The sequence below is a fragment of the Oryx dammah genome, unplaced genomic scaffold (genome assembly GCF_014754425.2).
Source record: "Oryx dammah isolate SB20612 unplaced genomic scaffold, SCBI_Odam_1.1 HiC_scaffold_21, whole genome shotgun sequence".
Lineage (NCBI taxonomy): Eukaryota > Metazoa > Chordata > Mammalia > Artiodactyla > Bovidae > Oryx > Oryx dammah.
Window position 1 is genome coordinate 48,307,042 of NW_024070205.1, and position 25,503 is coordinate 48,332,544.

General features: G+C 44.6%; 1 protein-coding gene across 1 annotated transcript in view; it reads left to right on the forward strand.

Annotated features, from left to right (window-relative positions):
* The window catches only part of EFCAB2 (EF-hand calcium binding domain 2), a 138,033-nt gene extending 112,953 nt beyond the window's left edge, over nucleotides 1-25,080 (forward strand). The window contains exons 7-8 of the transcript XR_005725003.1: nucleotides 23,242-23,336; nucleotides 24,269-25,080. The gene's annotated coding sequence lies outside the window, so the exon portion shown is untranslated. The remainder of the gene's footprint in view (nucleotides 1-23,241; nucleotides 23,337-24,268) is intronic.
* The last annotated feature ends 423 nt before the right edge of the window (nucleotides 25,081-25,503 follow it).

Sequence of the window (25,503 nt, forward strand, 5' to 3'; positions counted from 1 at the left end):
GAGCCTGGCAGGCTGCAGTCCACGGGGTTGCAAAAGAGTCAGACACTAAGTAGTGACTAAACCACAACATTAGATAATGTACTGGGAATTGGAGTTGCACATGAATCAGTCCCTAACTAGTCAAGATTACAGTTTGGTGAGGGAGACCTGCAGGGCAGTCAGCAATCACATTTCAGGCAGGGCATGTTCAGGGGACCGTGGAAGTGCCGAAGAGGGCAGCTGACTCAGCGTGGAGTGGGGAACTTTCTCTGAGACAAAAGGTTACTTTGAGTAGAGAAGGCTTTCTGGAAACAAGTAACATCTCACTTCAAGATGAGTGGTTTACTAAGTGGGCAGCAGGACATGGGGTATTTCAGAAGAGCAGCAAGAACAAGAACAAAAAAAATCCAGAGGTGTCATGAAACACGGAACAGTCTGGAAATTTAAAGTGTTAATAGGTCAGTATGCTGGAATGGAGGAGATATGGGGACATGAGAGATGAAAGAGGGGTGGCAGTCAGGAGCTGTATCATTAAGGGTATTGGGTTAAGTGTACAGTTAAGGTTTTAGAGTAAGAGTTTGAACTTTCTTCTGAAGATCACAGAGAAAGATCATTTGTAAGTAAGGAAAATAGACTTGAAGGGTAAAGACTAGAAGTAGGGAGACCAGATGGTAGCCCTTTGGTTGGTGGAAGGAGCGAGATTAGGAAAAGTCAAGCCTGAGTGCCAGGTCTCTGGTTTGGACAGTGAGTGAATTGTGATGTCATTCATTCAGAAATCCAAGAAGCTAGTCGAGGTTGGTAGGCAAAATGATGAGTTTGGCTCTGGACACCAGGGGATTGAGGAGCTAGTGAGATATCCAGGTGGGGACATTCAGTAATCAATTGGATCATTAGGAGGAAGAGCTGGGCAGAGACATGAATCTCTGAGTTCTCGGCTTTCAAATAGTAGTTAATGCCTTGGCAAGAAAAGAGAAGAGGGCCACAGGGAAGCATGGGGAACACCAGCATTTAAGAGAGGGCAGAGGAAGAGGAGCCACAATACACTGGGAACGAGAAGTTGGAGAGGAGGGCCAGCAGCGGAGAGGCGTCATGAAGCCAGGGTAGGAGAGAAGCACTAGGAGGCAGTAACCAACACTGTCAAATGTCAGGGGGAGGCGAGGTCAATTAAAGACAGAGAAAATGTCCATCACAACAGAGTTCATTGATAACCTCTGCTGGGGAAGCCTGGGAAGCAGCAGGGTGCAGAGTCCAGTGGGTGGAGGAGCAGGGGGCGTGAGGAAGTAGAGCGTGGAGGACAGTTCCTTGGCTGTGCCAAGAAGGGGAGACGCAGGGCTGGATAGAGCAGGCTGAGGGAGTTATTTTTGGAAGGTGGACACAAGCAGGCACATTTATATTCAAAGGGCTGAGAGCTCGAGGAGAATGGTGAAATTTGGAAATATCTCTTGTGGGAAATGGGAGAAAGAATTGAGAAAGAGCCCATATAAAGACATCAGGAAATGCGGGAGGATTTTGTTCAGTAACGTGGGCCCAGGAGCAAAAATGTTGGGTCGTTGTATTGATTCAGGATTAAGATTTGTCATTTGGGTGAGATGGAAGCAACCCAAGGTCAAGGAGTGGAGGAGTTCACGAGAGAGCCATTGTAATGATGGTCTCTGGTCCATGGGTCAGGAGAGATACAGGTGGGAGTGGGCTACTAGATTGAGAGAAGGAGGCAGGGCCTCCGATGGCCAAAGGGGCAGTTTGTGGGGTGGATGTTAGACGCCATTGGCCTTCCTGAGTAAGTGCATGCATGCTTGGTTTGAAATTTGACTTCCCAAAAAAAAAAAAAAAATGAAATTTGACTTCCCTGTGTTCTTAGAGTGTTCTTTCATTCTCTCGTGTTATTATTATAATTAATAACACTGGCTAACATCTGGTGACTGGTGACCATGTGCCAGGCACCGAGCTAAGTGCTTTTCTATATTAGCTCCTTTAATCCTCACAAACACCCAGTGACGTGGATTGTGTTATGTTACCTCCATTTCTCCCAGGTGGTAACAAAGAAGTTACACAGCTATAAGGCTGTATTCATCAGTCTGTGCTGGGTGATGCCATGGTAACAAATAACCTGAAACCTCAGTGACTTACTACATGAAGAGTTCTTTTGTGTTCGTGTTTTGTGTGACCTGGGGTCAGCTGGGACTCAGCCTCACGTGCCGTCTTTGGGCAGCTCATCTCCTTCCTAAGCAGGGTGACCATGTGTCCCAGGCTGCCTGGGGTGGTCTCAGCATTGACTTGTCCCAGTGTAGTTGTTAACAGATCTCCCTCTTAGAAGTGTCCCTGTTTAGATGATGAATATGTGGTCTTCCTATTTGAAAAACAGTGCATCAAAATGGTGGCGAGGAATCATCTTAACAGAAGGTTTTACGAAAAAGTAACCACAGACTGTATTTCTTCACAGGAAGAAATACTGTGAAGTGCTTCCCAGGAAGTATTTCTTCCTTCACTAGTGTCCTGAGATTGTGCCGAGGTAAGAGCCTAGTGAAGGCGTAAGGAGCCACTCACCCAGCCGCGCGTGTTAGAATCACCACCCAGAGGGAGCATGAGCCACGTGCCCTGAGGCCAGGGTGGAGAAGTGTGAGGCAGGGGGTGTGGTGACCCCCAGAGCCTTAGCAGACAGGCTGTTTCTGATAGGCGACACACTGCAGCTGGGAAGGAGGGTGCCAGAGACATGCAACACCCTTGAAGGTGGGAGCATACCCAGGGGCCTATCACTCGGCAGCAGCAGCCGGCACAACACGCACCGTGAAAGTGGGCACTGGAGCCCCATGCGGAAGCCCAGGTACAGACTTGTTTGGAGCCCACAAGGCAGCTCTGAGTGGTCTTCTCTAAGCCCATTACCCTGCGTGACCCTGGTCACGACAGAGAAATACAGGCTGGTGAATCAGCCCCAGTCTCTTTATAAATTGGCTTCCCAGGTGGCTCAGTGGTAAAGAATCCACCTACCAATACAGGAGACCCCAGGGACGTGGGTTCGATCCCTGAGTCGGGAAGATGCCCTGGAGGTGGAAATGGCAACCTACTCCCATATTATTGCCTGGAAAAGTCCATAGATGGAGGAACCTGGTGGGCTGCAGTTTATGGGACTGCAGAGTCGTACATGACTGGGCATACAGTCCACATGCATTCTTCATAAGTGATAATGTCATATTCTCTTTTGGGGAAGGATGCTTCAGGATTGGGCACCCCAAGTCTCACCTTCTAGAATACTTTCAAAAGTTCTGACTGATGTCAAACTTCACACCCCATCTCAAGGAAATTTTATCTCTTTAGTAATTAAAAAGAGTTTTATGTATGATTCATTTTTCTATCTTTAGCATTAATTTGTTTTTTAAAAGGCCATGAAAAAGTACAACAGGCTTCCCACAAAAATCTTATTTTATCCGCTAGTTGCAGAATAATTGTAGCATATTTGCAAAAGGAAAATTTTTCTTTATATTCTAACCATTTAGATTCATATTTTACCTCTTTCACTCATCTTAGCCCTCAACATCCAGTTTAAGTCACAATGGCATTTTCCTGGCAAGAAGAGAGCTCGGTCTCTTGTGTAGAAAATTTGCTTGTCCATGTGACTCCAGGCTTGTGCAGGGCCCACCGTCTCGGGCCCTGTGGAAACCCAAGTCTGCTCTCAACCCCTCGGGGCTGGGGAAGCTCCATCACTCAGGGCTGGGGTGCAAGCCTGGCATCGGGAGATCCTCTCGCCCTGACCTCTGCTTCGCCTGAGACCCACTCTGGGTCAGGCACTTCCCTCCTGTGTTCCTGTGTCTGGAACATAAAGAGCCCCACTGTAGTTCTCCTTCCACCTTCCAAAAGCAGCGCAGATGGAGTCCCCTTTGCATGTACCCAATGTCCAAGTGTCAAATGGTAAGAGACGAAGAAGCATGTCCAAGACGGCAGGCTGGTTGGGATTTTCACTGGTGGGACAGTTTTTTGTGGAATGGAGTGCCTCTAGGGCTTTGTCTCCTTCCTTCCTTTCCCTTTTCTAACCGCTTCCAGTTAAGAAAGTTACCTTATTTATATAGCCAATTCCCTGTAGAAGATCAGTGTTACTACATTGTCTCTCCTGGGCGGGTTAAGTAGGCAGACAACCTCCTGGACACATGTGCCTGCCTCGTGCCATGTGAGACGGTCTCCTGGGCCTGCACCTACTGAAGTATAGATTACCAATCACCTGCTGAGAAGCACCTGGGAGGGGGTGCTTGTTAGAAATTTAAACTCCCAGGTCCCATTCCAGACCTCTAGAACAGACTCTCTCCAGAGGTCCAGGAACCCACATTTTCACAGACATCCTCAGGGGGTCTTATGCATGCTAAAGTGTAAGAGCCACTGTCTGAGATAATGAAAGTGAAAATTCTTTAAAGGTTAGAGTGTGACAGAAATTATTATTATTTTTAAAAATATTTATTTGGCTGCAGCAGGTGTTTTTAAGAAAGGATCTATCTATTTTTGGCTGTGCTGAGTCCTTCTTGCTGTGAGTGGGCTTTTCTCTGGTAGCGGTGCGCAGGCTTCTCATGGTGATGGCTTCTCTTGTTGCAGATCACCGGCTCTAGGGCAGGTGGGCTCAGTAGCTGTGGCCTGTGGGCTTCACTGCCCTATGGCATGTGGACTCTTCCTGGACCAGGGGTCAAACCTGTGTCCCCTGCATTGGCAGGCATATTCTTAACCACTGGACCATGAGGGAAGGCCGGAAATACAAATTTTAATCACTGAATGGCATCTAGTTGTTGGGATGTACCTTAACTGATTTAACTAATTTCTTTTTTTTAAATCTATTTATTCTGATTGGAGGCCAATTTACTTTACAATATTGTGGTGGTTTTTGCCATACATTGACATGAATCAGCCGTGGGTGTATAGGTGTCCACCCATCCTGAACTCCCCTCCCACCTCCCTCCCTACCACATCCCTCTGGGTTGGCCCCAAGCACCAACTTTGAGTGCCCAGCTTCATGCATCAAACATGTGCTGGTCATCTGTTTTACATATGGTAATATACATGTTTCAATGCTATTCTCTCTTATCTTCCCACGCTTGCCTTCTCCCAAATAGTCCCAAAGTCTGTTTTTTACATGTGTCTCTTTTGCTGTCTTGCATATAGGGTTGTCATTACCATATTTCTAAATTCCATATATATGGGTTAATATACTGTATTGGTCATTTCTCTTTCTGGCTTACTTCATTCTAAGCTCCAGTTTTGTCCACCTCATTAGAACTGACTCAAGTGTGTTCTTTTTTTTATAGCTGAGTAATATTCCATTGTGCATTTCTTATTCCTGGTTATTTAAATAATTTTCAAATTTTCTCTGTTATAATAAATTACTCTATACCCCCTGGTAGCTAAATCTTAATTATTTGCTTAGAACATATTCCTAGAATTGGAACTGTTGGATCAACTTTAAAGAGCTGCAGACCTTTTTAAAAGTCTACTGTTAATGTGTTTTCAAGGTATCTCAGAGGAAGATTGTTCTCATATCCCAAACCTCATCAGCATTTTTTTTTGTTTTTAATTTTTGCCAAACTGATAGGCAAAAAATAATCTGATTGATTTCTTGAAATTTGCATTCTGTTGATTACTTGAACTTTCTAAAGGTTCATGACCATGTATACTGAAGAATTCAATTGGATTAGCTCAAGGAGGCACCAAATTTGAACCTCACAGGTTGTTTCCCATCAGATATAAGAACCCCTCTGGTTGCTATGAAATGGATCCCACAAAACACAGCACTATGGGCAAATTCTGAATTTAAGAGGTACACTTTCATTCTGAAGGATTAACACTTGGAGAAGGTGATTAGTGAGAATGAGCCACTGTTGCACAGAACTGTTAGCAGGAGATGTCACAGATATTCAAGCAAAGAAATAGGACCTTGGGAAATAAACATGCAAATGAGAAGTGAGGAATGATCACCAAGGCCAGAAGAAGCAGCCAACTGGCTATCTGCTCCACTACTAGCTTCTTGGGATGGGAACATGTTTCCCAATGCAGTTCATTTGCTCATTCAGTCAACATTTATTGAATTCCCACTACAGGCCATACACTGTTCTCAGCGCCAGAGGTGCCAAAATAAGTAGGAGACATAGTACTTGTCCTTCAGGGATTTCATTCTTGTGGGAGACAAGTAGTTACAAGCAAGTAACAGTTGTTCAGCAATGCCAGCAAAGTGCTTTGGTATCAGAGCAGAGAGCTGCCAGGTCTGCTGGTGGGACTCACAGAGAGCTTCCTAGAGGAACGGATAGGATGAACCCGCAGTGGTTCTTGTGTTCCTGTTGGCAGTACTGCAGCAGTCCTGGGTGGGAAAGAAGGTTCTGGAATGGGGTGGCTTGAGGCTCATGCTAAAATAAAATAGAGTGATAGCATGGCTTAGCGAGGATAATAGGCCTGCTTTTGGATTACAGCTGTGCCAGGTACAGAATATGTGAGTGGGAAAAGTCATTTGATGTGTCTGTACCTCTTGCTCGGGTATAAAATGGTGATAATCATATCTACTTTGTAGATACCCCAGTCAGGTAACCCTGAACATTAAGGGCTACCTGCCCAGGACTTGATGCATGGTATCTACCATTACAAAGCACTCAGGAAATATCCTTTGAATGATGAATATAAATATTTCCCCAAAGTTCTCAATCTTTTAAAATTATAAACAAGTTTGGGTCCAGATACTTACACGATTTTTGGGAATAAGAAAGGCTGTTGGGACTTCCCTGAAAGACCAGTGGTTAAGACTGTTTGCTTCTACTGGGGGCTTGGAAAACTCCCTGGTATCAGGAGTGAGACCTATTGAAGGAAAGGCAGAGAGAAGAAGAATGGTTATGTGTAGCATGGGCTGCTGGAGGCTGGCAAGAGGGTAACTGCGAAAGAAGTCACATTCTTCGTCTAAGATCCATAAAAATAGACCTAAGGAGGGAGGGTAGGTTTGGGGATAACACAGTAAAAAGAGGCATGGGGCAGTAGACTCAACATACAGAGTCAGAAGACAATGATGAATTGGTTTCAAGTGCCTTTATGGGGACATCAGAATTAAAAGGGTGCTTGCTTTGGTGGAGAAGGTGGGGGCATGAGAGAAGGGTCTACGAATGGAGCGCAACCAAGTTCAAGTGGCTTTGGAACTACCTTTGCAAGGGACTGATCATCAGTTTGTGAAAGTTGCTCAGTGGTGTCTGACTCTTTGCGACCTCATGGACTATACAGGCCATGGAATTCTCCAGGCCAGACTACTGGAGTGGGAAGCCTTTCCCTTCTCCAAGGCATCTTCCCAACCTAGGGATCAAACTCAGGTCTCCCGTGTTACGGGCGGATTTTTTTTTTTTACCAGCTGAGCCACAAGGGAAGCCCAGGAATACTGGAGTGGGTAGCCTATCCCTTCTCCAGCAGATCTTCCCAACCTAGGAATCGAACTGGGGTCTCCTGCATTGCAGGCAGGTTCTTTACCAATTGAGCTATTGGAGAAGCCCGATCACCAGTTTAGGTGATTAAACAAAGGACTTCCCATTAAGAAATTTCAACATAAAAAGAATGGAGTAAATAGACCCCCATGTAGCCATTACCCATTAACATATGGCCAATCATGCTTTATCTACCCCCTCCACAGTTTCCCTGACCTCAACCCTCACCCTTGCTGGATTATTTCAAAACAAATTCTGGGACATCATGTCTATAAGGGCTCTGATAATATCTTTAACAGATAAGGATCTCCCCCTCTTTTTCCCACACAATCTTGAAACTGTTTTCGTAACAAAAAATTTAACAATGATTCTTTAATAACATCTGATACACAAACATTATTCAAATTTCCACAGTTGTTTCATAAATGCCATTTTACTAGTGGTTTATTCCAATCAGGATCCAAACAAGGCCTATACGTTGAGTTTGGTTAATGTGTCTTTGGTCTCTAACACTCCTGTCCACTTTTGTTCTTGCCATTTACTTGTTGAGAACCTTGGCCATTGGTTCTGAATTGGTTCAGTTGCCCACATTTTGGGTTTGTCTGATTGCACTTCTGTGGTGTTAAGTGACATGTCCCTTTCTTCCCTGTATTCTCTATAGACCCATTGTTTTATCTAGAGGATTGATCAAGTTCAAGGTCAGTTTCATTTTTTCTTTCTTGTAAATCAACTTCATTGAAGTAAGGCTTCCTTGTAGGAAGTAGGGCTTCCCTCATAGCTCAGTTGGTAAAGAATCTGCCTACATCGCAGGATCCCAAGGTGCAATCCCTGGGTCGGGAAGATCCCCTGGAAAAGGAGATGGCAACCCACTCCAGTATTCTTGCCTGGAGAACCCCATGGACAGAGGAGCCTGGCAGGTCACACAGTCCATGGGGTCGCAAGAGCTGAACACGTCTTAGCAACTAGACCACCACAAATCAGCTTCATTGCAGGTGGTGTATCTTTATTGCCTTCCCGCGGGTGAAGGCACGTGATGTCTGTCGTCTCTCTTTTTGTCACTTGCTCAGGTTCAATTGCTGTCAGTGTAATCCAGCCAAAGTAATGTTCCTCATCGACCTTTCCCTAATGCTTGCCTATAAACATGGGTTAGTAGGAGCTGGGAAATGTGATTTTTAAAAAATCCTATCATTCTTTTTTGCATATATATACTGCAATTCCTTTATTTAGGATAATTTTCCTTCAAGGACCATTTGGCTTCTTTGAAATGCAGTTTATACTAGCAAGGATACAGCAGCTCTCTTCATTGTTTTAATTTTTCAAAAATATTTCTTCATTTCTTTTAAAAACACACACTTTATTTGTCTACCTGTGTGTATGACAGGTGGGGCTTGAAATTGCTTGTGTCCTTATCAGAAGTGTAAGCCCCCATTTGGCACCTATGCCAGCCAAGGCTGCACTGGGTAACATTCTTGCCTTATTATTTCCTGGCATTTACAGTGTTTGTATTAGCAGTTACGCTGCTATTTCTGTCACAGTGAGTCTATCTTTGCTTCAGTGTAGGTGGAAGTGAAGTGTTTGGGTTTGACTTGATTTAATAAAGCTGTTGCAGGTTGATGAAACAGGTTTCAAACATCATAAGGTTACAGGGGAAACAGTGATTTAGAATAACGACTTATATAAATTATAATAGCACAGCAAGGATTCATAATAATTCTGAATACAATTCTTCCCTAACAAAACACATGAATCAACTAATACATACAATATATTTGGATATTTATCAATAATATATTTAAGTTGTATGTGAAAATAATATACACTAAAAAAGAAGAAAGTCGCTCACACAACTCATACTTGCAAGTTATCATTACTGTCATTCTTCCATTTTAAATTTGGTCTTTTGACAACATATATTGGTTACCACTGAGTTTGGAGTTGTAAACCAGGTAGAGATTAGAGTTAATTTCTGTAATAATCAGGATAATAACCAGATAATTTAAAATTTCTCTTTAGTGATTAAAAATTCATATGCTATAGGAAACAGAACTACTTCCAAACAGTGGTAACCTAACTCCAAAGAAAGATTGCATTTCTAATTCCTTGATGGACATTATCCTAATACATGGCTAAGATCCAGGGCGCTAGTCCCGAGAGCAATGAAGCACTAGTGAAGGTGAGTGGGCGGGGTCAGTTCTACCTACAGAGAGAAGTGGGCCCCGTGGGCCTAAGAGGCACAGTCAGTAACTGAAAACCCTTCTGGGAGGAAGGTGATCGGGGAGTCATTCCACCGTGTCCATAAGTGGGTATGGACACTGTGAGACCTATAGGGTGCCATGCAGGGAAGGTCAGCATAGGGAGTTTTATTGGCTTGAGGTGCTAGCAAGTTGCAGAAGTGGAGGTGGAGCCAAGAGTCAAGATGTGGAAAAAGAAATGTGTGTGCATTCAGGTAACAGACTATATGGAGTCAGGTGGCCATCAAGCTGTTCTCTGGGCCAGGCACTCGGAGACTGTACACTGCATCCCATCGCTAACCCCCTGATTAATCAACATGAAATCAAAGGCTGCTCCAGATTTATAACTTCAAGTTCCCACCCAACCCCTGGGCCTTTTGTTCTGATTGGAGGACCTGGTCTCTTGTTTTACAGAAAACATACACCCTTAGGCTTGCATGCTCTTCAATCTCCCTCGTCAAAGACCAAATGATGCCTTTATGACCCAGGGCCAGAAGGTGCAGCTGCCAGGCAAAGGAGTGTCCTGGAGTGTCTGCTCTGTGGGTTTGGCCCCAGCTCCTGCCTCCACACTGCCCTCTCCTGGTTCCCAGGCCTTCCAGTTCTCTCTGCCCCTTCCTCCACTCCACAAGCTCCCCAAAGTGAAAAGTGAAAGTGTTAGTTACTCAGTCCTGTCTGACTCTTTGTGACTCTATGGGCTGTAGCCCTCCAGGGTCCTCTGTCCATGGGATTCTCCAGGAAAGAATACTGGAATGGGTAACCATTCTCTTCTCTGATCTTCCTGACTCAGAGTTCGAACCTGTGTCTCCCCATTGCAGGCAGATTCTTTACCATCTGAGCCACCAGGGAAGCCTTCAGGCTCCCAAAGTAGCCCTTTAATTCAGGACACTCTCCATTACCACCCTGTGCCAGCCCAAATTTCCTGTACATGCAATCGTTCAGTGTGCAGTCCTCTTCATATCTAAATTTACCTTTGTTTTCACTCATCCCAACCTCCTAATCTCTGCTCTCAGACATCCCCACCCTCTTCAAAGCCAGCCTCCTTCTGTGCCATTGTTCCCACCCCCAGCTGCCTCACTGCTGACCTTTCGCTGTCAAATATTCTCTTTATTCTTCTGTCTTTACCTGTCTCCGTGCGTTTATTTCTCTCATACCATAATTTTATTCAGGTCTACCCCATCTTTTAAAAGACAGTTTCCCTCATGTACACACAGCTATATGGATAACCAACAAGGACCTACTGTATAGCACATGGAACTCTGCTCAGTGTTATGTGGCAGCCTGGATGGGAGGGGAGTTGGGGGAGAATGGATCCATGTATATGTATGGCTGAGTCCCTTCGCTGTTCACCTGAAACTACCACAACATTGTTAATCAACTATACCCCAATATAAAATAAAAAGTTTAAAGTTTGGGGAAAAAAACCCCCAAATGATGCTTTCCCTTCTCTTAGATGTGTTCTCCTTCCTGTCCCCCACCCCCACTCCTCTGGGTCCATGGTCTCTCTCTCTCTCTCTCCATCCTATCACGCCCACCAACTGGAAAGAGGGTTCCATCCTCTCTGAGCTCATATCCACACCTCCCTCTGTCTCGAAGGCTCCCGCAGTTTGCCTTTCGCCTTCATCACTCTGTTCAAGCTGCTGCCACCAACACAGCAGCTGCCAAGGCTGGTAACCTTGTTCCAGGCCTTAACCAATTTGAATTCACTGCAATATTTCATGCTTGTTGGATTCAAAGACGTACTTTTGACCGATTCTCTCCTTTTTCGTTGATGACTGACTGTCTCTTACCTTTGACTGGTGCCTCGTTTTATTCCTATCCTTAAATATTATCACCCTCAGGATGCTAGTCTTACCTTTTCTTCCTTAATCCTCTCTCCACGTGGCCTCATTCATCCCAGTGATCTCATCTACCACTTCCAAGCTGAAAACTTGCAGTTGTAAACCTCGAGACCCAACCTGTCACTGAGGCTTTCACCAGTGAATGTCCTGCAGGTCCCTCATATGCAGCGAAACCTGCAAGAGGAGGCTCTTCCTCAACTCTTGTTGGCCCAACCTAGTGACATGCATCAGTCATTAAGGACCTGCCTCACTGTCTCCGGCAGAGAAGGCAATGGCACCCCACTCCACTACTCTTGCCTGGGAAATCCCATGGACGGAGGAGCCTCGTAGGCTATAGTCCATGGGGTCGCTAAGAGTCGGACACAACTGAGCGACTTCACTTTCACTTTTGACTTTCATGCATTGGAGAAGGAAATGGCAACCCACTCCAGTGTTCTTGCCTGGAGAATTCCAGGGACAGAGGAGCCTGGTGGGTTTCCGTCTATGGGGTCGCACAGAGTCGGACACGACTGACGTGACTTAGCAGCAGCAGCAGCAGCACTGTCTCCGGAGTGTCGCTTCCACTCTACTCCTATAATACTCACAACCTCCTTCCTAGCTTACTGCAGGGATCTCCTGACTCTCTGCCTCTAGCTCCACTCAGTCCAATCCATTCTTCACTTGCTTCAAGAAGCATCTTTTTAAACAGATAAGGTCATGGCACACATCTTAGTATAGCTTTTGTTAAAAAGTGGCCCTGAGATAAGGATTCTGGTTCTTGGTTTATTGGGGAGGTAATCTCAGGAAATGGTACCATGGGAGTAGGGAGGTGAGATGGGGAAGGGAAGCCAGCCAGTAAGGGATGTGTTATCAAGCCAGGTACCAATGTGAGTAACTGGAACTGAGTCCTGCTGGGGAACCGGTGGGGTCACTGGAATACATGCTTCAGATTTATCCTACCTGAGGGTGAGAGAGCAGCTCTCATCAGGCTTGGTTGGGCTCAGGGAGAGGAGCCAGTTCTGTAGCAGTGGATGATCCTCCACTTGGGGGAAGGGAGCCTGTGAAGCCCTCAGACATGGAAGTCAGACCAGTTATTGAAATGGGAAGGCTTTTCCAGTAGTCATGTATGGATGTGAGAGTTGGACCATAAAGAAGGCTGAGCGCCAAAGAATTGATGCTTTCAAACTGTGGTACGAGAAAAGACTCTTGAGAGTCCCTTGGACAGCAAGGAGGCCAAATCAGTCAATCCTAAAGGAAATCAACCCTGACTCTTCACTGGAGGGACTAATGCTGAAGCTGAAGCTCCAGTGCTTTGGCCACCTGATGTTGGGAAAGATCGAAGGCAGGAGGAGAAGGGGACGACAGAGGACGAGATGGTTAGATGGCATCACTGACTCAGTGAACATGAGTCTGAGCAAATTCTGAGAAATAGTGAAGGACAGGGAAGCCTGGTGTGCTGCAGTCCATGGGGTTGCAAAGAGTCGGACATGACTAAGCAACTGAAAAACAAGATGGGGCAATGTGAGGGGCACAGGTAATGTCTCCTCATCACCCTCCTGAGTAAACCCTCCACAGGTCCCCACTGCCCACAGACAGCGTTTCCAGCCTCCTGTCCTGCTCCCTCCTGGCAAGACCTTCCATGCACACCGGCGGGAACACAAGACCTCTTGTGCCTCCATGCCTTTACAAGTGTTGCCTCCACGTGAGCCTTCTCTTTTAAGCTAACTGATAACACTGAACATGTATTGAGCATGGGTCATTTATTTATGTTAGTTTATTTAATGTAACCCTTATAATAACTTTACATATTTTTTAAAAAGTACTATCTCCTTTCTGTAGGTAAGGAAATTGGGGCTCAGAGAGGTTAACTAATAAGCTTATTGGCACACAGCTAGCAGTGGCAGGGCTGTGTTCTGACATCCAGGTTCCTCTGCTCCAAAGTCTGTGTCGTGGGTTAACTACTACGATGAGCTGCCTCATGCTTGCAGACTCTGCTCACAGCAGTGACCTGTCCTTACTCCTTCTCACCCCACTAGATGTCGCTTCCCATGGTGTGCTGGACCTTTTTATGTATATGCCTTTTTATAGCAGGTGTTATTTTGTAGCACAATTATTTGTTCATTCATCTGACTTGCCTTTTAGTCTGTGAATCCCTCGTGTTTCATCTTGAATGCCTGGCCCATTGCATAACTTGGACTAAAGGCCTTCATTAACTTTTAAAATTACAATTAACCTGAATTAATATTAAAAATTGGACTTTCATTTTAATATCATGCACACAAACACTGAGGAAGATGTATGGCAAAACCAATACAGTATTGTAAAGTAAAAAAAAAAAATTTAAAAAAAAGGAAACGTCTTTAAAGAAAAATAGAGGCCTATTTTGACTCTTCTGGACACATTTTGCTGGGCAGGAAAGAAAGAGGCACAATAACCCTACTGGTGCAAGGTTTGGGTCCTCTGGAAAGCCCCTGAAATATTAGGTGGCTTTCAGTCTAGATGGGGTTTCCCCTGGGGACAGAGGCAAAACCCTTGCTCACATCAAGGGAGAGTCTGTTTTCTTCTTAGTTTATGTATAGAAGACCAAAACATTAAATAAAAAATTCCTTAAAGCCCTTAAACTCTGTGATTCAGAATGTGTTTTTAAAAATCATGGTAAAAAATCACATAACATAAAATTTACCATTTTAGCCATTTTAAGTGTACAGTTAAGTATATTTACAATGTTATAAAACAGATCTCCAAACTGTTTTCATCTTGTATGTCTGAAATGGTATGAAAAGTGAAAGTGTTAGTTGCTCCATCATGTCCAACTCTTTGCAATCCTTTATATAACAACCCGCCTTTCTCCCTGCCCTAGCCCCTGGTAACCACCAGTCTTGTTTTGTTTCTGTAAATTTGTCTACTCTAAATAACTAATGTAAGTGAAAGCGTACATTATTTGTCTTTTTGTGACTGGATTATTTCACTTAGCATGGTATCCTTGAGGTTTATCTGTGTCACAGCATATGTCAGAATTTTCTTCCTTTTCCAGGCTGAATAATACTCCATTGCACGTACATATCATACTTTTTTTTTAATCTGTTCATCTTGGTTGGGCTTCCCTGGTGTCTCAGTGATAAAGAAGCTGCCTGCCAAGCAGGAGACAGAGATTCGATCCCTGGGTCAGGAAGATCCCTTGGAGGGACAAATGGCAACCCTTTCTAGTATTCTTGCCTGGAGAATCTCATGAGAGAGGAGCCTGGCGGGTTACAGTCCGTGGGGTCACAAAAAGTCACAGTTTAGCAACAAAACAGCAACAACTTGGTTGCTTCCAGCTTTAGTCTATTGAGAATCATTGTGCTAACGAGGTGAATATGCAAATATTTCTTCCAGAGCCTGTTTTCAGTCCTTTCAGACATATGCCCAGAAATGGACTGCTGGATGATGTGGTACTTCTGTCTGTGATGTTTTGAGGGACCGCCATACTGTTTCCCATGGTGACTGCACCATCTTACATCCCACCAGTAATGCACAGGGCTTCCAATTTTTTTACATCCTTGTCAACATTTGTTTTGTGGTTTTTTGATAGTAGCCATTCTAACAAGTGTTTATATTATATTATAATGATTAGTGATGCTGACCATCTTTCTACATGCTTCTTGACCACTTGTATATTGTCTTTTGGAGAAATATCTACTCAAGTCCTTTGGTCATTTTAAAATTGGATTATTTGATTTTTTTGAGTTGTAGGAGTTCTTTGTATAGTCTGAATATTAGCCTCTTATCAAATATTCGAGTTGTGAATATTATCTCCCATTTTGTAGGCTGTCTTCCCCTCCACTGATTTTGATGCACAGAAGTTTTAAAGCTTGATAGATTTGTACTTGTGTGTCTTTGCCTTTGTTGCCTGTCCTGGGAATGTTCACAGGACATGTTTGAGTCAGGCTGGCCGGTGGCTTGTGGTCATAGAGAGGCAAGACGAGGAGGTGTCAGTGGACTACTCACCCTCCAGAGCTCTGCCGTCTTAAAAGTTTATTGAATTCACATTGCCAAAGGGGTTTAAAGTTTTAGTGTGGACCTTCCATCCATCCTAAAATGGGAGGGAGACAGCTTCTCACTGGAAGAAACTTCCACCCGGGTCCACTGTAATAGACTAGCACATGGAGAGTTGAGAAAATGATACTTTTCTCTTTAATAAAAACAAAGAAAAGAACTGCATGTGCAAACTTATAAAACCCTGACTACACAGTCAAATACTGAACCTACTAATAAGTATATCCTAGGAAAACAAAGACCAAAAAATGCAAACTTTGCTGCTAAAAATTAACTTTATAATTTACTCTCTGGCAACAGGGGATAGAGAAAGAGCTGCAAAGACATAAGAAAGGCAGAGGGGAGACAGCCCTCCCCCTCTTTCTTCACCCTTTCCTGGGTGGGTGTCTGGTACTCGTGTGCACTGCGCTGAGACCACCAAGTGCATGTGTGTGGGTTGCTGCCGGGAACTGAGGGAGACCTGCAGAGGACGGAAGTGCCCGAGCCGCTGTCCACCTGCTGACTGCAGGACAGAGTGTTTGTAAAGGAAAAGCTTGGGCCTCTCACACCCTTGGTCTCCCATGAGTCATTTGTGGCAAAGGATGGAGCTACGAACAATTTCTCTGCAGTGCACTTGGACTTTTCTAGGGCTGCGAAAAGCAAGACTAATGAAGGCTACAGGAATCATTTTGTCTCATGACTTCTATTTTGGCTTCCTTACTTCTTGAAAATATTTCCAGTGCCTACTTTCTTTGTCCCTTTTCTCTCCACTTTGATAAAAGATAGCTTTTCCCTCCTGACTTTGAAATTTCCTGAAAAAAAGAACATGCTACCTCTTGTACCTTAGCTCATTTAAGGGAACACAGACAGGGGACTTCCTGAAAGCCCTGTGGCCCACCTGCTGACCTGAAGGATTTGACTATCATTGTTTTAAATGGATTATCTTTATTACTTTAATTATTTCCTTTAAGGTCATCTTTAAGACTATTGGAGTTTTTTAAAGAGATATCTGTAGCTGGGTGAGAGAAGCTTACTGAAATTTGTACATGTGTGTTCATACATTCAGAGAGATGTGTGAAAACATGTGATTGTTAAACTTCTTTTTCCTTTTTTTTTTTTTTTTACTGTGGTAAAATATATGTAACACAAAATTCACCATTTTAACCAGTTTATGCATACAGTTCAGTGGCACTGAGTACATTCACATTGTTGTGTAACTGCCTCTAGAAGTTTATTATTCTAAACTGAAGTTCTGTACCCATGAAACAATAACTTTTGGTCCTCACTGTAGCCTTTTTTGAATGTGAATTTTATAACAAAGGCTTAGATTTTGAAAAATGGGATACGGTTTACTTGATCCTTAAATAATGTCTGTTCATCATGCTGTGTTTTTAAGACTATTTTTCCCATGCAGTCTCCCCCCACCCTTGAAAAGCACCTCACAGTGTCTTGTAAGTCAGCCAAATGAGACACATTTAAAATGCTAGTTTTATGAGGTTTCCAGGTACTTCTCCATAAAGATTCTGAGAAAGCTATTAAGAATGTACCTAGGGCCCTCTTTTGTGGTCCAGTGGTTAAGATTCGGCACTTCCAATGCAGGGAACACTGGTTCAATCCCTGGTTGAGGAACTAAGAGCCCACAGGCCATGTGGCATGGCCAAAAAAAGAATGTACCTAGAATTCTGGAGCACTAATGCAGCTCCTTGAGAAAAAATGCAACAGAAAGAGGACATCCCACTTAGAGATGGCCGCTGAACACATGGTGGTTTCCAGTCTAAAATTAACTTGCCATTTATGAACATGTAATAGGAACATTAATACATTCTGATTACTGTTCTGGAATATTAGCATATTAACCAACCCTGAATATTCGCTGGAAGGACTGATATTGAAGCTGAAGCTCCAGTACTTTGGCCACCTGATGAAAAGAGCCAACTCACTGGAAAAGACCCTGATGCTGTGAAAGATTGAGGGCAGGAGGAGAAGGGGTCCACAGAGAATGAGATGGCTGGATGGCATCATTGACTCAATGGACATGAGTTTGAGCAAGCTCCAGGAGATAGTGAAGGACAGGGAAGCCTGGCGTGCTGCAGTCCATGGGGTCACCAAGAGTCAGACACAACTGAGTGACTAAACAATAGCAGCAACAATAACGGTATTAAGATCCAACAGTTTGGGCATTAGCCACATGCTAGACACCATGCTAGGCACTTTACTCACAAGACCCTACACTTGGTTAGTGTTCTCTGCATCTTACAGTGGGAAAGGGTGACACACAGAGATGAAGGGCATGGCACTAAGAAGTGATGAAATGGGGATTCCAACCCAAATCTATCTGATTTTAGGGTCCAAGCTTATAGTCATCATCATTGTTAGGCCAACCATTGGTACACCATTTTATCATTCAGGATGTCTAGTTTGGAAAGAAAAGAGAGTTGATTTTGTACCTTTTTTTATTGAAGTGAAAATGAAACAGGAGCAATTTATTAGAAGAACATCTGAAAAGATGACATAAGGTTTTGCATAATACAATCCCTGGTCTCACCTGCCAAGTGCCCTACTGGTCTGCATGCCAGAGTTCTTTTTTAAAAAGTGTCTTCTGAGGCTGTCTCTAGGTCCTTTCCTGTACACCTTTCCTGTGGAAGTCACCATGCAAAGCTCAGTGGTTGGCCAGAGGCCCATTTTCACCATTCTTATTCAAGAGGGAATTCAGTGATGCTTGAAGAGCATGCCTGAATGGAAGGCAGTCTATGGCAGAGCTTTTGTTTCTTAGAAATTCATTAAAGGGAAATGCTATCAATCAACTAATTTCAATTAGTATTTTAAAAAATTGTTCCCCACTCTAGAAGGAGAGTTACTTCCTGGATCCTCAGGAGTGGCTGTTACGTCTGGGAAGGCATTTCTCACAAGTGATATGAGGGGTGTGCTCTGAAGTGGAGCAGTGTGGTGGGCAGGACCTGGTGACAACTGATGTATCACTCTCAGCCAGCTGTTTGCCACCTTGGATGTGTGTATCTCAGTCAGTCTTTCAGTCACTCATTCATTCATTTTTTTGTTCATCAGTAAGCGCCTTCCTTGAGTGAGGCACACCAAATTATGTAGTGGGCCTTAAAGATTAATCTGCAGAGCCTGCCCACACAGGGCTTGCTGTGTAGTGAAGGGGACAGACATGCAAACAGGTGCATCACAACACTAATGGCCAATGCCACGGTCAGGCGATGGTCAAAGTGCTCCTGGAGCACAGAAGACAGCAGCAGCCCCGGCTTGGGGAGTCTAGAAATCAGGAGGTGCCGTCTGAGCTGGGTCTTAAAGGATAAGTAGGAGGTTTCCAGCCAAGTTGTGGGAAGGGGACGTTGTTTCAGGTAGAGATGGCTCATGCTAAGGCACAGAACTGGAGCCAGCCAGCTTGCCTGCATGCTACTTTGCTTTAGTCGTGTCTGACTCTGTGTGACCCTGTGGATTAAAGTCCTCCAGGCTCCTCTGTCCTTGGCATTCTCTAGGCAAGAATACTGGAGTGGATAGCCATGCCCTCCTCCAGGGGATCTTCCTGACCCAGAGATTGAACCCACATCTCTTAAGTCTACCTGCATTGGCAGGTGGATTCTTTACCACCAGCGCCACCTGGGAAGCCCCAAACAGGTGCAAGCCTCAAACAAAGATATCCACCAAGGGCAGAAGAGAGTGCCTGGGTTTCTTGTTTCTATTTTGTACCATAAATACAAAGTCTTTGTTTATATTTTTCTAAAGCTTTCAGCCACCTTAAATATCTGGCTAAAATCTTTCTTTGTCTTAATCTATAGACACAAAGATCCATGTTGTCAAAATAGCATGAAGGCTGGTCTTGTAGAAATATTTTATCAACTAAATATCAATACATGGATGAACTGTATAATATCCTGGCTCTTTAGCTCTTTATTGTGTGCAGGGCGGTATAAAGTATTTGTTTTTATCTCTTTTCTTGTGGCTAATACTTACAAAGGCAGCAATGATCTTATCTGACATTCAGAAATATCCATGGAAAAGCCTCTAAGCACTGTAAAGAAAACTGCAGTTTTTCTTCATTCTTTTTTTAAAAATCGGTTTTGAGAAGCTCCCAACGATATCCAGTGTGAAGCAATTTGCAGAGAGCTTGTTGTCACTGAATCTGGCTTCCTTTTATTGGCAAATGCTAACAGCAAGACTAAAGCACATCTGCATAGTTTTAAATATGCCTCAAATGAGAAATAATGACTACCAGGCAGGGAGTGGCTACTCAAGCAGAAGCCGCAGTTACGGCACGCAGGAATGAGCAAAATTTGAATAATTTTGAAACAATGAGGCGGGCTGCACTGCTCCCTATTTACATTATATCGGCAAATTAAGGATCCTAAAAGTAAAAAATTATCTACCATTTGCCGTGAGAAATGGATGAGAAGGGAATTAGAACAAATTAAGAATCTGCCTGCCAAAACAGGAGATGTGAGTTTGATCCCTGGGTGGGGAAGATGCCCTGGAAGAGGGCAGGGCAGCCCACTCCAGTATTCTTGCCTGGAGAACCCTATGGACGGAGGAGCCTGGCGTCCATGAGGTTGCAAAGAGTTGGACATGACTGAGTGACAGAGCAACAGCAGTCCTTCCAGGAAGGCATCAGTAAATCTTGGAAGGAAAGAAAAGAGGCTGAGAACAATGTGTGCAGGTGGACTGGGCCGGACTGCTGAGGCCGTGAGGTTTCCTACTTCCCCTCCAGCTGCCTCTGGAGAACTGGGAACATCCTACTTACCACCTTCAGGGCTTTTTAGGAACCTTTGATTTATAGCAGATATTGTACAAAGAGAAAATTGTGCCTGCCTAGGGCCAGCTGCGGAGAAGGCAATGGCACCCCACTCCAGTACTCTTGCCTGGAAACTCCCATGGATGGAGGAGCCTGGAAGGCTGCAGTCCATGGGGTCGCTAAGGGTCAGACACGACTGAGCGACTTCACTTTTACTTTTCACTTTCATGCATTGGAGAAGGAAATAACCCACTCCAGTGTTCTTGCCTGGAGAATCCCAAGGACGGGGGTGCCTGGTGGGCTGCCGTCTATGGGGTCACACAGAGTCGGACACGACTGACGTGACTTAGCAGCAGCAGCGGCAGCAGCAGGGCCAGCTGACCAGCTCCTCAGCTGGGAGAGGGGCCCGATTCACTAACTGAGTGAGGAGCTGGGCCCAGGTGGTAGAGAACTCGATGCTCTCAGGTTACTAATGGCTGTGAGGTGCTGGCTGAGCCTGATGCATGCTTTCGGTCAGTGTGTGGGGGTAGGAAAATTCCATGTTGCTAAAACCATTAATATTCCATTTTTTTTCTCATTTCATTTGCCTGGTAGGTTTTTGCTCATACTCTATTTTCAACGTTGCTTAAGCATTTTGCTTTGGGTGCATCTCTTGCATACTCAGGCAGTGATGGTGATATTTTCAGCGTTTGCTATAATTTTCTATTTTACATACAGAGACATCTGTCACTTAGAGCATTACATGAAAAGCGTCCAAGCTAGTTTCTGGGATGGGACGGCCCCTAGAGGCTGAACTGTGTGGAGTAATGAGTCTGGGTGGATTTATAGGCTAAGGGCAAGCCTGGGCCTGGCCAACTTTGACTTGCAGCCCACTGAACTCCAACGGGCTTCCCAGGTGGAACAGCAGAAAAGAACCCGTCTGTTAGTGCAGGAGACTCAGGTTCAATCATGGGGCAGGAAGGTCCACTGGAATAGGAAATGGCAACCTACTCCAGTATTCTTGCCTTGAAAATTCCATGGACAGAAGAGCCTAGTGGCCTACAGTCCACGGGCTCTCAAAGAGTTGGACATGACTGAGCACGCATGTGCACACACACACACACACACACATACAATCCAAAACAACACGGCACCTGACCTTCTACAGAAACCAAATGGTGGATGTGTTGACAGGAATAATATTAATGTGGCTCGAACTTGGCTTTGTCAAGGATAGACTTATATTTTCAAAATATTTAAGGCTAACACAAATCAAAATTAATTTTGTCAGTGACATTTTTACTTACTCTTGAAAGCTTTATCGATTTGTATTGAAACCCATACAAGTATTTCATAAGCAGAAGTTTCAAGAGGTTTTATGTCCCTTTTTATAAACCTCTGATGAAAAAAACAAGTAACATAATAGGGAAATAGAAAGGTGTAGTTTGCACACTTTGTGTGCTCTCAAACATAATCACCTGACTATAGATGTGATCTTTGCTGCTCCGAGTAACAGAAAGCTCACCCCATAAAAAGGAATTAATTGGCTTGTATAACTGAACAGTCTAATAGTAGACAAAGGTGTAGATGCAGCCTGGCCCACGGCTCGTATGTCAGAGTTAGTGTCTAGGTTTTGGTTCTCTTTCTTTGTATTAGCTCCAGTTTCAAACCACCTCCTCTCAAGATGGCTGAAGGCAGTTCCTGGACTTTCCCTTGCAGAGATACAGCATCAGGAAACCCTGTTTCCATCCCCTGTTTTGACTTGATTCTGACTTGACACACTAAGTTCATCTTGGGACCAGCACTGAGTAGCTTAGTTCTGGGCCAATACCCTGCCCCTAAAACCAAAGGCTTTCCATGCAGTATATGGACTGTGTCAGGGAGAGGTACATATCTGAACAAAACTAGAGACTTTGGAGGCTGGGAGGAAATTAGCAAATATCTCTAGAGTCCCCATGCCTCTAATGGGAGGAAAACCAGCAGGTTCTGTCTTTGGCACCGCCTACCACAGGTCCCTGGCGGCTCAGACAGTAAAGCATCTGCCTACAATGTGGGAGATCGGGGTTCGATCCCTGGTCAGGAAGATCCTCTGGAGAAGGCAATGGCAACTCACTCCAGTACTCTTGCCTGGAAAATCCCGTGGATGGAGGAGCCTGGTAGGCTACAGTCCATGGGGTCGCAAAGAGTCGGACACGACTGAGCGCCTTCACTTTCACTTTCTTTCACCGTAGATCCTTGTAGGAGTTCTTAGGTTTCTCCTAGTTACTTCTTGACCTGATTTTTGCTTCCTTAATCCTTAATCTCCTCTCTACAGTCCTTGTGTGACTGTTTGCTTTTCTCCATATTCACCCAAACACAGAACGTCATTCTTTTCTCTTAATTTGCTTCAATGTGTTCTAAGAGAGGCAGTGTATATGGCAGTCCTTAACTGAAGACTGGAGTAATGAGAATGAGTTACTTAGTAACACATTACAGCACACTATTTAAATTTGAATGTTAGCTCATAAAAAAGTTTTCTAGATGTAGTTCATACACCATAAAATTCACTCTTATGAAGTGTACAATTCAGTGGGTTTTAGTTGTTCGATCATCACCTCTGTTTAATCGCATATCATTTTCATCATCCCAGAAAGAAACCCTGAATCCATCAGTGTTCCTCTTCACTTCCCCCCTCTCTCCATACCCTGGCAACCAATAATCTGCTCTTTGTCTATTCTGGACATTTCATATAAATGGAATCATGTAACATGTGACCTTTTGTGTCTGGTTTCTTTCACTTAGCATAAGGTTTTCAAGGTTCATTCATGTTGGAGCATTTATCAACTTCATTCCTTTTATGGTAGAATAATATTCCATTGTATGGGAATATATCATCTTGTTTATCCATTCATCTATTGATGGATGCTTGTGCATTTCCACATTTTAGCTACTATGAATAATCCTGCTATGAATGTTGAGGATATTAGCTTGTTTTAAAAATGTCTGTACCGCGTCTGCTATGGGGAATTTCTCACTGACTCTCTTCTCTTTGTACCCCTGCCTCCCTGCAGGTTTTGTACCTGTGCAACCACAGTGACAGAGCTGTCATCACAGAGATGATGAAGTCAGCAGCGGGGGCAGCTTTTGGAATGATCAGCCAGAGTGGGTGTGGGTTGTGTTAAGTGTGGGGTGTCTATTGGCCATCTAAGTGGAGAAGTCAAGAAGAGAGGTGGGCATAGGGGTCTGGAGTCAGGGAAGGGGTCAGGGCTAGAGACATGAATCCCCGGGAGTCATCAAGAAGTGGATGTACTTAGAGCTGTGAGCTTAGATGAGACCCCAAGCAGGGAGAGTGGATGGAGAAGAGAGGACCAGGGATTGAATGCTGCCTGCTCCATCCCTAAGAGGGCAGGGAAGAGAGAGAGAACTGGCAGAGGTGACCCAGGGAGTGACCAGTGAGGCGGGGGGAACAGGAGGGAGTGTGGGATCCGGGAGGAAAGGGTGACCAGCTATGCAATTAGGAGCCTGTCCTGGTTTTTATTAATACCATCGTTGGGAGGAGGGAGAGAGCAGAGAACTAAAACTTCAAGCATCACAATGCAGAGTGAAGAGTCAGTGTCTGCAATGGATAAATCAAGAGGCAGCAGAAAGAAGAGCACAAGCACGTTTTAAAAAATGAAGCTAAATACCCCGAGAAGTTCAGAAGTTGCTCCAGAGAAGAGGGGCACAGGTGGGGGGCAGGGGAGTGGGACAGAGGATTTGTAAAAATACTTTGGCCTATTTGACCTTAAGCTAATGTACATGTACTTCGTTGATGAAGAAAATTTAAAGGATGCCAAAAAAAGAGGACTTCTGTACATGTGCGCACACACACACACACGGGGACTTCTGAGTGGTGTTTAACCAGGTGAACACAGAGTCTGGCTGTGGCTGGAGGGCCTCTTGCCCTGGTTTAATGACTTCCTTCATGCGTCCTACAAGGCTTGGACATTTTACTCTTCATTCACTAAACTCTTTTCTGGCCCAGGATGGGTAGGAATAACAGAGGCTCTGGGGAAGAACCCGGGAAAGAAGTAACTGGAAATCTCTCCTTTCTCCCAGGTGCTGTTTGCTCTGCTGTCTCCCTTCTGCTGAGGGTGGGTAGAAAGTGGGGTGATGCCATCTCACCCCCTTCCCTGTCACACTATAATCTCCCCCAGCACAGCAACCCCCTGTACCACCCAGGCTCACCAAAGACGGTGTGGCCTTTCTACTTTGGGAAATGAGAATTCTCAGAAGACCAGCAGAAACCCATGTAGAAAATGACTGAAATTACTGGTTATCAGGAGAGATGATGGCCTGAAGCTGTGGGAAGGGAGTGGATAGGTTGGAAGTGGGCTAAGATTCTCTAATGACATGATGAGTAGCTTTTTGCTTATTTCCTGTGGCTTTTGCTCCAGATGAGAGGTTTCAACTCTCACGTGGTGAAGTGTGCAGTATAAATCCAACATTCATCACGCAGGGACTTCCAAGGAGGCGATTCAGAGGTCCCACCTGCATGATGAAGCGAGGTTAGGAATAGAGGCACCCAAACCAGAAAGAAGCAGCGAGTAGAGAAAGAAAATCGAAAGGCGGAAAGGGGACTGTTATGGACCGAATATTGATGTAGCCCACCCTCGCCTGTGTGATGGTGTTTGGAGGTGGGGCCTTGGAAGAAGATCAGCCACGAAGATGGAGCCCTCTGGAGCGGATCACTGCCCTTAGAAGAGGCGGAGGGATAGATGGGCCTCTTTCTACCAAGCAAGGACACAGGGAGGGAGAAGTCAGCAGTCTGCAACCAGGAAGAAGTCACCAGAACCAGATTTGCTGGCATGCTCATCTCAGACTCAGCTTCTAGGACGTGAGAAATAAATGTTTATTGTTTAAGCCACCCAGTCCAGAGAGGGTTTTTTTTTTTTTTTTTTTTTTTTAATGACAGCCCACACTGAGACAGGGACTGACAAGTACAAGGTGGGAGAGAGGAAAGCCAAGTAAGATGAGATGATTTTTTTTAAAGAGTAATAGAGAGGAAACTGTCTGAAGAGTTGGGTTTGGGTGTTATCTGTGGACTGATACAATGGGTTAATGTATTAATTTCCTGGTGGCTGCCATATTATCCCAGATCTGATGGCTCCAAACAGCAGAAATTTATTCTCTCACAGTTCTGCCATTGGCCCCAAATCAAGGTGTTGACAGGGCCATCCTCCTGCCAAAGGCTCCAGGAGGGACCATTCCTTGCCTTGTCCACCTTCTGGAGGCTCCAGAAGTTCCTAGGCTTGCAGCAGCGTCATGCCCATCTCTGTCTGCATCTTCTCAGA